This window comes from Enhydra lutris, unplaced genomic scaffold (genome assembly GCF_002288905.1).
Source record: "Enhydra lutris kenyoni isolate GAN:26980312 unplaced genomic scaffold, ASM228890v2 scaffoldscaffold24, whole genome shotgun sequence".
NCBI lineage: Eukaryota > Metazoa > Chordata > Mammalia > Carnivora > Mustelidae > Enhydra > Enhydra lutris.
In genome coordinates this window covers 31,359,020-31,377,917 of record NW_019154108.1, presented here as the reverse complement: position 1 = coordinate 31,377,917, position 18,898 = coordinate 31,359,020, and the positions used below count along the sequence as shown (strand labels likewise).

General features: G+C 41.5%; 1 protein-coding gene across 4 annotated transcripts in view; it reads left to right on the top strand.

Annotated features, from left to right (window-relative positions):
* The window catches only part of LOC111150740 (dispatched RND transporter family member 1), a 181,786-nt gene that overhangs the window by 81,836 nt on the left and 81,052 nt on the right, over positions 1-18,898 (top strand). Inside the window, exon 3 of one of the 4 annotated variants that reach the window (XM_022508318.1) lies at positions 14,520-14,695. The exons of the other annotated variants lie outside the window; for them this stretch is intronic. The gene's annotated coding sequence lies outside the window, so the exon portion shown is untranslated. The remainder of the gene's footprint in view (positions 1-14,519; positions 14,696-18,898) is intronic. 4 annotated transcript variants of the gene reach the window in all.

The window sequence follows — 18,898 nt, the reverse complement described above, 5'->3', positions numbered from 1 at the left end:
TCCCTGTTCATCGGAGAGTCTGCTTCTCCCTCTCCAGCTCCCCACTGCTTGTGTTGTCTGTGTCTGTCTGTCTGTCTCAAATGAATAAATTTAAAAATCTTTAAAAAAAAGAATTTTAGGGGCGCCTGGGTAGCTTAGTGGGTTAAGCCTCTGTCTTCAGCTCAGGTCATGATCCCAGGGTCCTGGGATCAAGCCCTGCATCTGGCTCTCTGCTCAGCAGGGAGCCTGCTTCCCCCTCTCTCTCTGCCTGCCTCTCTGCCTACTTGTGATCTCTGTCAAATAAATAAAATATTTAAAAAAAAATAAAAAAAAATAAGAAAAAATTTTAAAATAGTCATTAATTCATTTAAAAAATAAACCTATTACATGTTAAGATAAATACCACATTTTGTGAAAACAATAACTATTTTTCCAAATAAAAAGAAGAGAACAGTGGCACGGTTTTACACTATTTACAGATTTCTTTACTGTCTGGCTCACTAGAAAGAGCTGGATTTTTCTGTTTGCTTAGTCTGCTACAATGTTGCTTATCATGTAGCCTCCAGAAAACTGCACTGGACACTTATGAGGGAGTAAGAGTGAAAAGGGGACTGACCTAGCAGGTGCCCTGGAAGGGGATGTGGGACCTGGGGTCTCCCTTCTTCCTGAGTTAAGGGGGGTTGCCATGGCTCTCCAAGGCCTGTGTGGGGCTGGATCTGCTTCTTTGGAGAGGATTGGCAGGGGCAGAGTTAGGGGCTGCATGTGGAGCCGTCTTCCCTGTTTCAGCCTCCCTGACTATGTCATGGTTTCATTCTTAAATCAGCTTCTGTGGTGCTCTGATGTCCCACATGCTGCCTGGGTGTGTCTCTGCTGTGTCCAATAAACGTGGTCTCTTCCAAGTTTCCTGAAAAATAGATTAACTGGATAGGATTTGCCCAGTTTTGAGTTTTTCTTTTATAAATTATTCATATATATTTTTTTAAGATTTTATTTATTTATTTGACAGAGAGAGATCACAAGTAGGCAGAGAGGTAGGCAGAGAGAGAGGAGGAAGCAGGCTCCCTGCTGAGCAGAGAGCCCGATGTGGGGCTCAATCCCAGGACCCTGAGCTGAAGGCAGAGGCTTTAACCCACTGAGCCACCCAGATGTCCCAAATTATTCATATCTTTTCTTACCTTTTGTTAGTAAACATTACGTGGAAAGACAAATGAACAGTTAAATTATGTTATTGTTAATGCCAGACTTTTAAATGATCATATAAAATTCATAAACTTGTTTTTTGTGTGTGATATAGGCCCTTGGTTGAGTTTTTAAAGGGAAGTGTTTCAATAATTGCTTTTATTTTTGTTCTTTTTTTAAAAAAATATTTTTTTATTTTTTTATTTGAGAGAGACAGAGCACAAGGAGGGAGAGGGAGAAACAGACTCCCCACTGAGCAGGGAGCCTGATGCTGGGCTTGATCCCAGGACTCCGAGATCATGACCTGAGCCAAAGGCAGACACTTCACTGACTGAGCCACCCAGGTGCCCCGAAGAAATAAATTTCTTGGAGGGGGGGAGTATATATATATATAGTAACACTTTCTGCAGTGAAGTGATTCCTAATTTGTATTATAGAATTGAATAGATCCTGTTTTATGCCATGTCATGCAAACTCAGTGTGATACTTCAAAAAGAGCACCATGATGTTCTAGTGTGTTCTGCCCCATGAGAAAATATGAAAACCCTGCAGAGGGCAGCTCGGTAGGCCATGTTTAGGCTTCATCTGCTGTGTGTGCTGTCACCCGTGGAGTCCCTGCCTCTCAGCTGTGGGGAGACCTCTCCAGCTCCAACACTGGAGCTGATGCTCATGTTCCTTTAGTGTTTCTTCTCCACGTTTTCCTGATGCTGATGGCACAGAGCGAGGGGCTGGGTCCTCTAGTGTGAGTGCTGGGAGAACATCAGAGGCAGAAGGGGAACAGCGTGCCCATGGAGCAGCTGCCTGATTCAGGTATTTTTGCAGTAAGGAAATGTTTGCTGAGCACCTACTATGTCCTTTAGAACTACACTGAAAAGGTCTGAAAACACTAAGACTTACCCACGCAGGTGATAGGAAGGCCAAGTGTGGATCTCTCCTGTAAAGAATGCCTGCATTTCTTCCTCGAGGAGGATTGACTAGGATAGGAGGCAGCTGAGCACAAATGTGGCTGGCTGGGGGCCAGCTCTTTGAAGTTCCCTGAGCTTGTGTAGACTCGGCCTGTGGATCCCAGTGGTAGAGGAAGCTGCATGGACTTTGATGTTGGAACTGTTTTGAGACCGTCTTAGGTTGCGCTTCCTTTGAAGCAGAGTGACTCAAGGCAATCTTGGCATACCCAGGGCCAGTCAGGTGACCTAGAAAAGCCTAGAAAGAAAATTCCTCTGCCAGAAGGGAGTTGAAAATAGCTGCAGGTTATTTGAAACACCATGTTTACTTAAAGAGTTTTGAGAGAGAGTATTTGGAGTTAATCTAGCTTCCCTATAGTAGAGGATTAGTTGTTGAAGAGGATTCCTCCATGGGAAGTTGGGCGGGGTGTGAAGGCCCTTCAAGTCCTCTGGCCGGTGGCCTATGTCCTTGCAGACATTTCTGGGAAGGGCCAGGTGACGAATGAGTGCATAACTCTGCACACACACCAAGTGTGCGGTTGAGATGTTTTCAGTGAAGGGTTTCAAGTGGGGAAAAATCACCACAGATGCTGACGATTCAGTTCAGAGATGTGGAGTTATCGAGTTTCTCTTCCCTGAGGTCAGGTTAATCGGAAATCGGAAACCAAAAGCTGGTTTTTGTTACCCTCTCACACCTTAAAACCTTGCTTGTTGAGACAGGCACATTTTTAAAATACTTGTTTGAATACCTGAATTACAAACCTTATTTTCGTGTGGTTTGTCATCCTTCTGAGTGGCTGTCTTGATCGTAGCCAGAGCATCTGGACATTTCTTTACCAGTTGAGAGTAAAGTAAACCCATCAGAGTATTTTTTTCTCCCGTTATTCTGACACTCCTAGGTCAAAATACTGAATAGTGTCAGGCATAAGAGTTTCCTGAACTAAGTAATTACTTATAAATACTACATTGGTCTTTTTTAAAAAGTTCAATCTTGTTTAAAAAAAAAAAAAGTTCGGGGCGCCTGGGTGGCTCAGTGGGTTAAAGCCTCTGCCTTCGGCTCAGGTCATGATCTCAGGGTCCTGGGATCGAGCCCCACATCGGGCTCTCTTCTCAGTGGGGAGCCTGCTTCCTCCTCTCTCTGCCTGCCTCTCTGCTTACTTATGATCTCTCTCTGTCAAATAAATAAATAAATAAAATCTTTAAAAAAAAAAAAAGTTCAATCTTGTTTTTTAAAAATTCAATTCCTTTAAACTAAAAACAACAACTACATTTCTCCTACTCTCTACCTCCCCCAGCTCTGGCAACTACCTGCCTGTTCTCTGTACCTGTGAGTTTGGGGTGTTTTTTTTTTTGTTTTCAATTCCACAAATAAGGGTGATCCTATGGCACTCATGTTTCTCTCCTCGCTGTCTGACTTACTTCAGTTATCCTAACACCCTCAGGGTCCATCTGTGTTGTTGCAAATGGCAAGGCTTCATCCTTTTTTATGGTTGAATAGGGATATGGTACACGCACACTCACAAAACACACACACACACTCACATCTTCATTCATTCAGCCATCGGCAGACACCTGGGCTACTTCCACATCCTGACTGTTGTCAGTAATGCTGCAGTAACCATGGGGCTGGAGATATCTTTTCAAGTTAGTGTTTTCCTTTTCTTCCAATAAATATCCAGAAGTAGCATTGCTGGATCATAGGGTAACTCTCCTTTTCATTTGTTGGGGACCCTCCACCCCGTTGTCCACACCGGTTGCACCAGTCTGCATTCCCAGCAACAGTGCCGGAGGGTTACCCTTTCTCCACATCCTCACCAACACCTGTTGTTTTTTATGTTGCTGATTTTAGCCATTCTGACAGTCATGAGGTGAGATCTCACTGCGGTTTTGATTTGCATTTCCCTGATGATCAATGATGTTGAGCCTCTTTTCATGTGTATGTTGGCCGTCTATATGTCTCCTTCGGAAAAATGGCTCTTCAGGTTGTCTGCCCATTTTAAAAATCAGATTTTTTTTCGATTGAGTTATGTGAGTTCTTTATATATTTTGAATATTAGCCCCTAATCAGATGTATGATTTGCAAATATCTTCTCCCATTTAGCCAGCTGCCTTCTCAGTTTGTTGATGGCCTGATTTGCTTTATTATTTATAAATATCATGTTGCTTTTATTTTGAACATCTTCCTGTTCAAAATAATGATGTCCTTGAGAATGGAAAGAGCTGGGGTGCCTGGGTGGCTCTGTCATTAAATCTCTGCCTTCGGCTCAGGTCATGATGCCAGGGTTCTGAGATCGAGCCCTGCATTGGGCTCCCTGCTCAGTGGGGAGCCTGTTTCCCCCTCCCCCATTTCCCCTGCTTGTGTTCCCTCTCTTGCTGTCTCTCTCTCTTTGTCAAATAAATACATAAAATCTTTTTTTTTTTTTAAGATTTTATGTATTTATTTGACAGAGACAGAGATCACAAGTAGGCAGAGAGGCAGGCAGAGAGAGGAAGGAAAGCAGGCTCCCTGCTGAGCAGAGAGCCCGATGTGGGGCTCGATCCCAGGACCCTGAGATCATGACCTGAGCTGAAGGCAGAGGCTTTAACCCACTGAGCCACCCAGGCACCCCAAATAAATAAAATCTTAAAAAAAAAAAAAAAGAATGGAAACAGCTTTTGTCCTAATGTATTAGGTGGGAGTGGGGTTCAGAGGTCACAATAGCAGAGAAGTGGCGCTGCGGACCCTTTATCATCTGATTGTTCCAGTCAATGATCCTGGGTTCCAATAGGGACTCTCCTGGGGCCTTGGCTGCTTGGACTTTGAATATTGATTAAGGAACTTTAAGGAGTTCATGGTTTGGGTGGATTTGCAAAGTTGGTCTCCCTGAATGTGAGGATCAAGTTGGCATTTCCTACCAGTTGTTTCATTGAAGACCATTCCTACTTTGTGGTTTAGCTTTGTAGACTTACCCCAAACAGTCACAGCATTCTTTCTTTGAGCATCCCCCCTCGCCGCTGAGTGATGTATGTGCAGTACAGAGAAGGGCCTGTGGTACAGTTTGATCTCAGCTGGAGAGGAAATCCCAGTGACCCCCACCCCCAGCCCGGGTGACACAGGCTGGCCACAGCACAGGCATGAATGGCACAGAGCAGGTCCCTACACACATGTGTGGTGTTTACACACACAGATGGAACAAACCATCTTCTAAACAGTAGAATTTCAAGCTATTACGTGTGTTGGATAAGCCAATCTTAAGAGTTTAAGTAAAATTTTTCATGGTAGCATATTGAATGAAAAGAGATAAAACTTCTACTTTTGTTAAGTTTTTTTTCTGAAGCAAGGGCGTGCCCAGTGGGGTGCTATTAGCACGTCCACAAGAGTGGAAAGATCTCTGAAACGTTCATTGTACAGTGTTTTTATCGTTGCTGTCCACTGAAGGTAACAGAAGGTGTTCCAATGATCCTTATTTTCTCCCACAAACTTCCACAACATCCCCAGTGCTATCTTTTATGAGAACTACAAACATTTTAGAGTTTCTTTATGTTACTTTAGTGACAGCCTTATCCTGAGTCACTGCTTGTGTTCTGTGTTTTGGTGGGTTTTTGTTGTTGCTGGAAAGACTTCTAAGAGATTTCTTATTTAGTTGTTAACTTGTTTTTAGCCTTGAAACCTTTTAGATAAGTAGTATGTTTATTTTCCTGAGATTCTAACTCTTGTTAAAAATACATTTTATACTTCAAGTCATGTTTTTCTGGTTATGGTGTATTTTGGAAAACAGTGTCAGGACCCTTTCTGAGGTCAAGAATTTTTACTTTAGGAATGAGGGAAGAAGAAATGTCAAAATCCAAGTAAGCAAGTATTAAATAAATTGACATCTAATCCCTTGAAAGCCAGGGTTCTGTTTGGTGTCCAGTTACCTTGTCTGCTCAGATAATTAATGATAGGGTATCTTTTTCCCCCCAATAAGTGCTTTTCTGCAATTCCTAAAGATTCCTGTGTAAAAGGAACTCTTTTGAGAGATTTTCTGATTGAAGATGACATGCAAACAATAGCACTTGGGACAATATCTCTTAGTTTGTGTGATACTGTTTTTCTTCCAAATATAGTTTTGAATTGGCTTATCATTTTTTCTCATAGTCATGGCCATATATTATTACAACTACATGAAATGTATGTGCTTTGGGCAAAGACCATAAGAAACACGTAAAAAAAGCAAAGTCCCTATTCTGTTAGAAACTTAGGATAATGGGTAAAAATAATATTTTTTAAAGATTTTATTGATTTATTTGACAGAGAGCGAGATCACAAGTAGGCAGAGAGGCAGGCAGAGAGAGGGGGAAGCAGGCTCCCCGCTGAGCAGAGAGCCCGATGCAGGGCTCGATCCCAGGACCCTGAGATCATGACCTGGGCCGAAGGCAGAGGCTTAAACCCCTGAGCCACCCAGGTGCCCCGGTAAAAATAATTTTTAAAAAATTTCTCAGTGTTGCGGGGTACTTGGTTGGCTCAGTCGGTTAAGCATCCAATTCTTGATTTCAGCTCAGGTCATGATCTCATATTGAGCCCCATGTCGGGCTCCACGCGTCTCTGTCCCTCTGTCCCTCTGCCTGTTTGCTCTCTAAATAAATAAATAAATAAATCTTTAAAAATTTTTCTTAAAAATGCTTGCTAGCATTACATCGGCAATATCTAGAAAAAAAACATTTAGCCCTTCTCCATTTTGCTATTTCAGAGCAGAAAACTTAATGAAGAAAGTTTTGAAAAGTTTCTTGTGTTTTTTTTTTTTTAATTAACATATAATGTATTATTTGCCCCAGGGGTACAGGTCTGTGAATTATCAGTCTTACACATTTCACAGCACTTACCATAGCACATACCCTCCCCAATGTCCATAACCCAACCACCCTAGCCCTACCCCCTTACCCCCCAGCAACACTCAGTTTATTTCGTGAGATTAAGAGTCTCTTATGGTTTGTCTTCCTCCCGATCCCATCTTGTTTCATTTTTTCCTTCCCTACCCCCCACAACTCCCCACCATGCCTCTCAAATTCCTCATATCAGAGAGATCATATGATAATTGTCTTTCTCTGATTGACTTATTTCGCTCAGCATAATACCCTCTAGTTGTATCCATGTTGTTGCAAATGCCAAGATTTCATTTCTTTTGATGGCTGCATAGAATTCCATTGTATATATACATGACATCTTCTTTATCCATTCATCTGTTGATGGACATCTAGGTTCTTTCCATAGTTTGGCTATTGTGGACATTGCTGCTATAAACATTCAGGTGCATGTGCCCCCTTTGGATCACTACATTTGTATCTTTAGGGTAAATACCCGGTAGTGTGATTGCTGGGTCGTAGGGTAGCTCTATTTTCAACTTTTTGAGGAAACCCCATACTGTTTTCCAGAGTGGCTGCACCAGTTTGCATTCCCACCAACAGTGTTAGGAGGGTTCCTCTCTTTCCAGGTTCTTGCCAACATCTGTCGTTTCCTGGCTTGTTAATTTTAGCTATTCTGACTGGCGTGAGGTGGTATCTCATTATGGTTTTGATTTGTATTTCTCCGATGCTGAGTGATGTTGAGCACTTTTTCATGTGTCTGTTTGCCATTTGGATGTCTTCTTTGCAGAAATGTCTGTTTATGTCTTCTGCCCATTTCTTGATTAGATTATTTGTTCTTTGGGTGTTGAGTTTGATAAGTTCTTAATAGACTTTGGATACTAGCCCTTTATCTGATATGTCATTTTAGAATATCTTCTCCCATTCTGTCAGTTGTCTTTTGGTTTTGTTGAAAGTTTTGAAAAGTTTTATCTTCAGTCCACGAATTTAAATCATTTTGAGTTCAGTCATAGCTAAGAGCTGTGCCTTTTGAGTTCTTTTGTTGGCAAACATTCTTAAATATTAAATATCAGCTAGAAACCAGAAATGAGTTGATGAAGAATGTATTAGTGCTTAATGAGATTTCCTTTAATAAAGAGTCCTCAAACTTTCATTGTTTTTAAGTGATTACAGCATCCTTATAATGAACTGCCCGCCATATTAAATAGGCTCCTTCAGTCATTTATTCAGCCTGGAGAACTCCCAGTTGCCTTCTGTGTGACTGTACGCTGGGGACACAGTCAGCAGTGGGCAGAGCAGGCCTGGGTTCTGGGGTTAGTTGTCTATGGAAGGGCAAGCTTACTGCACACCGGCCACACACCTGGCGCCATCCTTCAGGCCAGGGTCATGCTCATTGGAGGAAGAAGCAAACAGTAAATAAGTACATACATAGATGATTGAGCTAACTTCAGATTGGGGCCAGGACCTCAAGGCCAGAGAGAAACAGACTGGACATAGTCTGTTTTATAGACTAGAGGAGATCAGTGCCAGTATAATTAATCACACAGATAAATAAGATAAATGCCACAAAGGAAGAGTAGAGTGAGACCATGTAAGTGAGGGAGGTGGGGACTAGTTCATTTTGAGGGAGACGGGGAGGCCTTCCTTGAGTAGGTGACATTTGAGCTAAGATTGAATGACGACTAGGTATGTCAGTTTCCAAGGGTCTGCCATATGAAGTGCCACAGACTGGTGGCTTAAACGGCAGAAATTTATTTTCTCATAGTCTGGAAACTAGAAGTCTGAGATCAAGATGTTTCTTCTGAGGCTTTCGAGGAGAATCTCTTCCATTCTCTCTCCTAGCTTCTAGTGATTGTGGGCAGTCTTTGGCATTTCTGGGTTTTAGACACATCACCCCCATCTTTGCCTTCATGCTCACACAGGCATTCTCCCTGTGTGTGTGTCCAAGCTTCCCCTTTATATCAGGACACCAGGCATAGGAGCTCATCTGAAGAAATTCCTCGGTTTTGACCCTACTTCCTAATGAGGTCATTCTGCGGTATTGGGGTTAGGACTTCAGTGTGTGAATCTGGGAGGACATGGCAACTCACAACACCTGTTGGCCAAGTGAAGCAGAGGGGAGGGGAAGACTTTTTTCTTAGGAAGTGAGGACAGCATGTGAAGGTCTCGTGTTGGAAGGAAGCCTGGCTCACTGAAGGACAGAGTTGGGAGCCAGTGCAGTGAGGTGGCCCTAGGACATGCTAAAGATAGGACAGGTGCAGAGGCCACGTGTGCCCTGAGCATGGCCTAAAAGAAAGCAGGATTGCCATCTCCAGGTGCTGAAATCCAGCAGACAGAAGTTTGTATTTGTTGGTCAGGAGCGAGGCTGCAGCTGCAGGGAAGGACCTGGGGGTCAGGGCATCCTGGGTCAGAGTGTGCTGAAATCACTCAGGAACAGTGTTTCAGATGGAAGTCCTGGGCTCCTTAGAACCTGGGGAAAACCTTCATTGGAGGAAGAGGTCAGACCAGGCAGCCCACAGAAAGGCAGTAGGAGGTACCTGGATGGAGCCCTGCTCAGAAAACCAAGTTAGAGGACTGATTAGTGGCAGCAGGTGCTACATGGAGGTGGAGGAGGAGGAGAGCTGAGAAGAGAGCAGAGGTCAAAAACCAGGCTCTGTAGGAGGTGAGAGTGGAAACCTGACTGTTATGTGTTGAGGAGGAGCAGGAGTAAATCTTTAGTAAGGATCTTTACATAGTATACATTTATACTACAACATAAGAATACATAGTAAATGTACTGAGCAGTGGCAGGGGAGAGGGAAAGGAAGGCGGTGCTCAGAATGGTTTGATTGGAAGCCAAGAGCAGGAAATCAGTGGGAATGGGAAGGGCAGGTGATGAAAATACCTTGCACAATTTATGTCCTTTTCCCCAGACCCCTAAATGATTTCCCCAAATCAGGAAAATAGGGAAAATATTGTAACTCTCCTATAAAAATTAAGGATCAGCAATCAAGGCATAGATTGATTCAAAGGGTCCTGCTGACATCAAATCTTTAGCGAGAGCAGGAAACCTGGGTGCAGGTGTCAGGTGCCAGGGCACACATTCCTGGGAACCTGGACGGGAGCATGCAGGAAGAAAAGATTCACACTCTCCTGTTACATTTGGCTGTTACATGTATTCATGTGTATTCTTAGTCATGTCTGCTGCTAACAGTGAGTCGTTCTTGCAAACAAAGTATTTATTTTAAAGATTTTATTTATTTATCTGAGAGAGAGAGCACACAAGCAGGGGGAACAGCAGGGGGAGAGAGAGAAGCAGACTCCCTGCTGAGCAGGGAGCCTGACACGGGGCTCAATCCCAGGACCTTAGGATAATTACCTAACCCAAAGCAGACAGTTAACTGACTGAGCCCCCCTAAAACCCCACAAAATAAGTATTAATAAGTCCATTATATATTTCATCACTTTGTATGATTCCAGGGAGTGGTGTTCCAAGAACTAGCCGGTACTCATGCAAACTGGCGGTCTGGACCTGTGGGTCTATGTCACGCCATTTCCCTCTCTAGAAGATTCAAATGACATTATTGGAATGCTACCTCATTATGTTTGCTGACAGTTTCCAGGGCTTGATACTTCTACAGGCTGCAATTATTGTTAGTACTTGAGTGGAACAAAGCTGTGAGCATGGCTGTGGGATTGAAACTGATTTGTAATCTGAATTCATGACCTAATACTGACCTCGTTGGCAAAACCAAAATCAGGGCAAGCAGGCAAAATGATCTCACCATTAAAAGAGGAAATGGGGGGGGGGAGGAAATGGGTATGGAATTTAAGAAACAGAACAAGTGAACAAAGAAAAAAAAAAGACAAACCAAGAAACAGACTCTTAACTCTAGAGAACATGCTGATGGTCACCAGGGGGGAGGGGGGGGGGATGGAGGGAACAGGTGATGGGGATGAAGGAGTTTACCTGTCGTGATGAGTACCAGGTGACGTATGGAACTGTGAAATCACTATATTGTACACCTGAAACTAGTATTATACTGTATGTCAACTATATTGGATTTTAAGAAAACAAAAAACGGAAATGAGTTTAAATGAAGCAAAATATACCCAAATGCCCAGCCCACCCATTTGTCACAACTGACAACCCCCTTGGTACTTTTTTGCATCCGTGCAAAATGAAAGAAATTTTTCTGTGTCTGGATCATTTGTCATGAAACAGAGATTAAGACTGTCACTGTTTTGTGTGTTTTAAAATTTTTGTTAAAAAAATGATGACTTTTGGGGTGTTGGGTGGCTCAGTCAGTTAAGCATCTGAGTCTTGTTTCAGCTCAGGTCATAATCTCAGGGTTGTGAGATCGAGCCCCAGTCAGGCTCTAAGGTGGGCATAGAGTCCACTTGGGAGTTTCTTTCCCTCTGCCTCTGCTGCACTCGTGCTCTCTCTAAAAAAAAAAAAAAAAAAAAAAAATGATGACTTTTGGGGCACTTAGATGGCTCAGTCAGTTAAGCGTCCGGCTCTTAGTCTCAGCTCAGGTCTCAGTCTCAGGTCATGAGTTCAGGCCCCATGTTGGGCTCCACCCTGGGTGTGGAGCCTACTTAAAAAAACTAAAAAATAAAATAAAATATGATGACTTTTATATATCTTTTAATTTTTAAATGACTTTTGTTGGACATTTACGTTATGTTCATTTCATTTACTATTTCCTGTTATTAGATGTCTTTGAAGTATAGATCGTTTTTACATGTTATTGGAATATGTAATCTTATTACAATATGTTGGTGGTTAATAATAATAATAATAATAATAATCCATGCCTTTGTTACTAAATATCTTGTGTTACAGGGAATCTCTGAAGCTTTTAATATAATTCTGTCTTGGAAAAATTATTCACTGTGTATAATTTCTGTCGCTTGTTATTTAAAACATAAATGTATGAAAAATACAGACTAAAATATGGTACTGAGAATTCTCGGGGATTCCAGTTTCTGGTTTCAGAAATGTCGCAGATTCACCACGTGAGACACTGAGGCTAAGATGAAAGACATGGGTAGAGAATACAGCAAAGAAGGAGGGACACTTCTTTCCTTTTTTCCTTCCTGGGAAGGAACTAACGATGCATGGAAATATGGATGAATTTCAAAATCTAAAAGATGGTTTCTGTTTTCTCTCTAAAGAAGGCGTGAATTCATACCTCTTGGTTATCATGGCCAAGCAGGCTGTCCTGGCTGGCCAGAGCAGGGTATAGTTGGGGAAAGCTGACCAGGGATGAGTCTGAGGGAGCACTGTCCAGCTGAAGACCAGGGAAAGCATTTGGGGGAAATTCTGAAAGGCTTACTGACAACCCTTTATGGAGCTAACCCCCTTGGTGCTTTTTTGCCTCTATATTCATTCCAAGTAGTTAACTGAGTAACAGTCAACTTAGAAAACTAGTTTAACACATTTTAGCATTACCTTGGCTTATATTTATTGTTTTAAAAATAAGTGACCATTTTTAAACAAAATGTATTATTTATTTGAGAGAGAGAGGGAGAGCATGTGTGTGCATATGTTTTCACAGGTGTGTACATGTAGGGGAGGGGCAGAGGGAGAGAGAATCTCAAGCAGGCTCCCCACTGAGCATGGGGGCTCAATCCCATGACCCTGAGATCATGACCTGAACTGAAATCAAGAGTCAGACCCTCAACTAGTCAACTGAACCACCCAGGCACCCCTAGAGGTGATCTTTTTTAAAGAATACCAAAATAAAAACTTCTGCCATTTTTCTCAATCTGTTACTACTCCTTGTTGAAGGGATGCGTCAGCATCAGCAGCTGCTCTGCTTCTGACTCCTGATACCAAGACAGAAGAAATAAAGTCCAGTTCTCCTTGTTAAGAGAGCATGATTGATAGACAAACAGATAAATACAAGAGAATGAAGAGTCCAGAAATAGACCCACACGTGTATAACCAATTGGCTTTTCGGCAGAGGTGCCAAACATTAGCCTTTCAACATGTGATGCTGGGTTAACTGGATCTCCTGGGGGTCAGGTGAGATAACCTTGATCTCTGTCTCACGGCAAATACCAAGGTCTGTAAAAAATCTATCATAGACCTAAATGTTGTAAAACTTAAACCTGAATCTTATAGAACAAAGCATGGAAAGCCTTTGTATACTTAGGTTAGGCAGAGATTTCTTGGTCCACTCAAGCCCATGTAACAAAGTAGCACAGGCATGGGTGGCTTACAGAAAACAGACTATTTCTCAGGTCTGAAGGCTGGAAGTCCAGGATCAGGGTGCTAACGTGGTCAGGTGAGGGCCATCCTCCTGAAGGTGAAATTCTCCTTGGGGTTCTCTCTGGGCTCTCTTCTCTAAGGGTACTAATCCCATTCATGAGGGCCTCGTCCACATGGCCTGATCACCTCCCACAGGCCCACTTCCTAATCCATCACATTAGGATGTGACTATGAATTGGGGGGGAGGGTTGGACATAAATATTTAGACCATAACAACTTCTTAGGAGAAAATCACTATTCATACGATTAAAAAAATGTTTTGATAAATTGGACTTCAAGACTGTACATGTTTCTTGCCTTCAAAAGTTACTATTTAAAAAATGAAAAAGCAAGACATAAAGTCGGACAAAATATTTGTGAAACAATGTGTGACAAAGAGCTTGTATCTGGAAGATCTAGTGAACTTTTTTTTAAAATTTAATTTTATTTTTTATAAACATATAATATATTTTTATCCCCGGGGTACAGGTCTGTGAATCGCCAGGTTTACACACTTCACAGCACTCACCATTAGTGAACTTTTATAATACAGTAATAAAACGATTTTTTAAAAATGGGCAGACCTGAAAAGACACTTCAGTTCTTTAAAATTCACAGCAAGGGGGCTCGTGATTCTTGATCTCAGGGCTGTAGTTTTGAGTCCCATATTGGGTGTAGAGATTGCTTAAAAATAAGATCTAAAAGATAAAATACAATTCACAGCAAGATACCACTTACAGCCACCAGAATGGCTAAAATAAGAAAGACTGAGAAGAACAAGTGTTGGACAGAAAGCAGAACGAGTGGAACATTTTCAGTGGGCAGGAACGTGGCATTATCACCTGCCCAGCAGCCAGTCTCTGAGTAAACACACGTGCAATTCCATAGCTGCGTAGTTAGTGAAAACAAAGACTTGTGCATGAGTGTTCACATCAGCTCTATCTATAATCCACAAAAGCTGGAAATAACCTTGGCGTGTATCCACAGCAGAACGTGTAAATGCATTGTGGTGCAGTCTTTGAGTCAGTGCTCTAGTTGGGGAGAGGCATCTGTGAACACAGGAGTTAATTGGTGCTGGCTGGAGTGGCATGGAGTCGGGAGGCTGGCTGGAAAGCGGGCAAGAAGTGACATACTCTGTAGCTCGAATCTGGTAGTGGTCACGTGGACGAGCCCACCCGTTTGTCAAAACTCACTGAAATCTGTACATGTCGTTGTGTGGAAATGATACATCAACAAAGCTGTTTAAAAATAAGAAAGTGAAATTACATATTCAATGATTAAAATACTGTTAGCATCTAGTTTTGTGTATTTGTGAGAAAGTGTATGATCACTTAAATTTGCAAGGAGCCATTCTGTCTTTCCAGGGGGTTGTATTAACCCTTCGAGGAGGCCATTCCATTAGCCGGTCATGAATGGTTTAATGTTGCACCTAACAGATGTGGTGTGATCGAAAAATAATGAGGTCTGCCCTGATGTCTCCGGGAAAAGCTTCTGAACATCTACAGCTCTCACTTTCAGCTGAATGGCTTATATACTTAATGTGCGTACCACTATTATTATATATATATTTGACTGTACCTTCAGAGGCTCAAATACTTGGTGTCTTGGTTAAACTACACATGCCTTAAAAACACGATTGTATTCCTTTTGGATTTCCTTTGGAGAAAATTTTCCCTGTGTCACCTGAGTACTGAGAGCACGCGTTCCCCCATCTCCGTCTCCAGCTGCTGGTAAGCAGCACCTGCACGTGCTGTCCTGCTTTCCTGCCTTGTGTCTGCGTGTCTTACAGATGGTTTATTGGCATCTGATTTTCACTAGCTGAGTTCTTGGAGCAAAAACATAAGCTTGCTTATGAAATGGTCTTATTTGTAGAGTTCTGGTCGCTTTCTCCAGGGTTGGTTATAGCTTATAGCACATGGAAGAAATTTAGCTGCAGGGATATAAACATCTTTTTGAGTGGAGAAAATCTGTGCCAGTTGATATATTATAAAAGTTTAAGCCAGATCAGAATGTCTTTTTCAGAGGTGGGAAGGGGAATTATTTTTTAAAAGACCTGAGTTCATACAGCGGTTGGGGGAGGGACACAATGACTGAAGTATCAGCTTGATTTTTATGTGGCATAGAATGTTCTTTGAGAAGGAAAAGTGCTTCTCTTGAAAAAAAAATGAAAATTTTTAGGTCATTTATAGGTCTTGAAACCCTTCCTGTTGAATTTTTGGTTTAATAATAACAAGAAAACTTTTTTTTTTTTTCAATTAAAAAAGTGCCTAACACTTAAAACCATGTTGTTGTTGTTTTTTAAGATTTATTTATTGACTTAAGAGAGAAAGGGTGAGAGAGAGTGTGAGTGGGAGGAGCAGAGGGAAAGAGAATCTCCAGCAGACAGACTCCCCACTGAGCACAGAGGGGGATGCTGGGCTCCATCTCTGGGCACATGAGATCATGACCTGAGCTGAAATCAAGAGTCAGACACTCAAAGACTGAGCCACCCAGGCATCACCCCCCAACCCCGCTGCCAATCTTTTTCAAATGCGGCATCTCTCTCTCGTGATCTCCCCAACAGCCCCCTGGGGTTGGCAGGGAAGGCACAGTTTCCATTTTTAATAGACGCTATGTGAAGTTGCCTCCAGGGTTAGCTTATATAATGCATATTACATTACTTTCATTCCCTTACATTTCCTGATATCTGAGCTTGATTTTCAGACTAGTTTAAATTAAACAAGCTAGTTGGTGTACTTGGGCCCTGATCTGGTTTATCAAAGTAACTAACTAATACTAGTTACTAACACTGAGCTACTTTAATTAACTAACACTGAGCTACTTTAATATTTTGTGACATTTAATCTTTGATGCTTCTGAGAAAAGATTTATATATCTTTTTAGAAAATAAGTTGCAAATACATTTTTGAGCAGCTTCTTTTTGAAATAACGCTTGGTGTGAATACAGACCTTTACTTTTCAGTTGATTTGTACAATAAGGCCACAAGAAAACTGAAGTACACAAAAATTATGTTTCATATAGTCTTTCCACTGCCTTGTGCTGTCTCCTGAAATTTTCAACCTGTTGATCATAAGGAGAAAATCAAGAAAATAGAGTCTTAGGTTCTAACAGTAAGAGGATATCTACAACGGTTTTAAAAGTAACTTGCTTTCCTTCAGTCTCTGCCTTCCATATCTAATTTTCTCAGGCAGATGTCAGATGAAGACTAAGATGTCTTCTTAGTTGATGAATTGTCATCTACGATTTCTAAGTTGTGGGCATTCAAACACAGTTTTTATGTTAACCAAGTTTTCAATAATAAAATCTCCATTTTAATGATCTCCTCATTGCAAAGGGTGAGGGCCTTATTTTATATTGTTTGGCTTAAAGGAATGAGATTGTTTAACTGGAGCAAGAAGAGATTTAATGTCAATTTCTATGTAGAGCTGTCTGTTGCCTTAATCCAATTTTTCCAAAAGTAATGGCTTTTACACACCCAAAAGTTTTCTGACTTCAAGAGTTCAATTAATTTTACAATAAAGTTTAATAAAATACAGTATATGCTCTGTCATTAGGTAAATTAGTAAGATTAATTAAAACAAGTAAAATTCTGGTAGTTTAGTTCCTAAAACCCTGATGGGGCTTATGTGTTGGAGAGCACACATTACCTTACAAGCCTGAGTCCTTAGGACTGACCTGTGCAGTGAGTAAGAGTCTAGGCTCTGGTCTCAGATGCCAGGCTTTATTGTCAGTTCTGCAATGTTGTTAAACCTTCATTTTCTCACTGATGAAATGGGGATAATCATGGTACTTGATTCTCCTGGGAAGAATGAGGATTAAACAAGGTGAATAACAGGTCATCCATATATGGTCACACAATGCAGGGAATTTGGATTATCTATCTCAATAGATGAGACAGGAAACAGAAAATCTAGTTGGTGAATGGCTTTTCAGTTCATCATACCCTTCATTTGTTGTTGTTCTTGGCTTCTGTTTTCTTTTTTTCTGTTGGGGATCCTACCAAACAAGGAATTAATTGAAATATGGAAAAGTCCCATCCTTCAACAAATTTGCAAACTAGATGGTATATCAGTCTGGAAGACTGAAACTTGACTTTAGTTAGACTTTCAGTGAAAACAGCAATAACCAAAATAACCCAGAACTTACTTTTAAAAAGAAGTAGTATTTGTTCTAGAGCAGTTTTAGTTTCATAGCAAGATGGATAAGGAGGTAGAGAGAGCTCCTCTGTGTTCCCCAATCCCATGCATGCATAATCTCCCCCACTGTCAACATCCTCACCAGACGGGACACTTGTTAGGGTAGATGGACCTACATGGACGCATTGTAATCATCCAGAGGCCATAGTTGTATCCATTAGAGCTCATTCTTGGTGGTGTGTGTTCTGTGGATTTGGACAGATGTGTAATGATGTGTGTCTATTGTTATTGTATTGTTATTGTATGTTATTGTATTGTTTTCACTGCCCTCATAAACCTCTTCATCCTTCCCTTCCCCCTTGACCCCTGGCAACCATGGATTTTTATATTGTCTCCATAGTTTTTCCTTTTCCAAAATGTGCTGTAGTTGGACTCGTACAACATGTAGCCTTTTCAGATCAGCTTCTTTCATGTAATAATAAGCATTTAAGATTCCTCCATGTCTGTTCATGGCTTGAAATGTCACTTCTTTTTAGCTCTGAGTAATGTTCCATTGTGTGCATGTGTTCATTTATCCACTCATCTACTAAAAGATATCATGGTTCCTCCCAGAACATACTTTTAAGGCAGGATAGTAACTCATCTGAAAAATTAAAGATAGATCAATATGGCAGTAGTGAACCGTGATCTCAAGTGATCCCAGTGTGATCCCAACAAAACTTGACTATGATCTCACTTGTGATCAAAGCCAGTATTATAAGAACAGAGTGATGCATGGTTGCTGAAGGTAGGGGCTCTGTCTGGAAATCTGGGTGTGAGCTGAGGGGAGGTTTTATATTTGTCTTGTTATTTTTAAAACAGAAAAACGAAGAGCTTATTTATGAACTGATAGGGTGAGCCAGTAGAGAGGGAAGATTTTGTGAGAAGTGTTGAGCAGAGTTCTGTAGCGTATGAGAGAATGCATCTAGGGCACAAGTGTAGGGTTAGCCACATGCGTGAGAGTCCTTTATCTGTAGGAGAAGGCAGCTGTCAGAGAGCTGGCCTGCGTGCAGTTGCTGCTGGGCCCCTGGCAGTGAGTGTGGACACTGATTGTTCATGTATCCCCGGGAAACTAGAAACCCAGGTCATTAGCCCAGCACGAGGATGGAGGCAGATTTGTCAGAGGCTGGAAGAGCCAGAACCAGGTGTGAAATAGTCATCGAAAAGAAAATGCTAGCAATGACTGCAGACAAAGGTAGGTTTCCTTCCTAAGACTGACAGCTGACTTCCTAGCAGGTGTCAGAAGGCTGTGGGCTAACACCTTCAAAGTGCTAGGGGCAATAATTTAAGAGTAACAGTGAAGAGAAGACGTTTCGGGATCTGCTGAGACTGAGGATGTGTCCTATCAATAGATTTTTGTCAAAAAAGCTGCAGAACTATATCCTTCAACTAGAAGGAAATTGAACCCAGATGCAAGCGTGAGAGGCAAAAATCACTATGATCATAGAAGTGGGTCAGTATTTTGATAGATCTAAAGAAGCATTAATTGTAACAGTAAATATTAAATTGTAGCATTATATATATATATTTAAATGTATCTTCTGATATTATAGTGGGAAGAATTTGG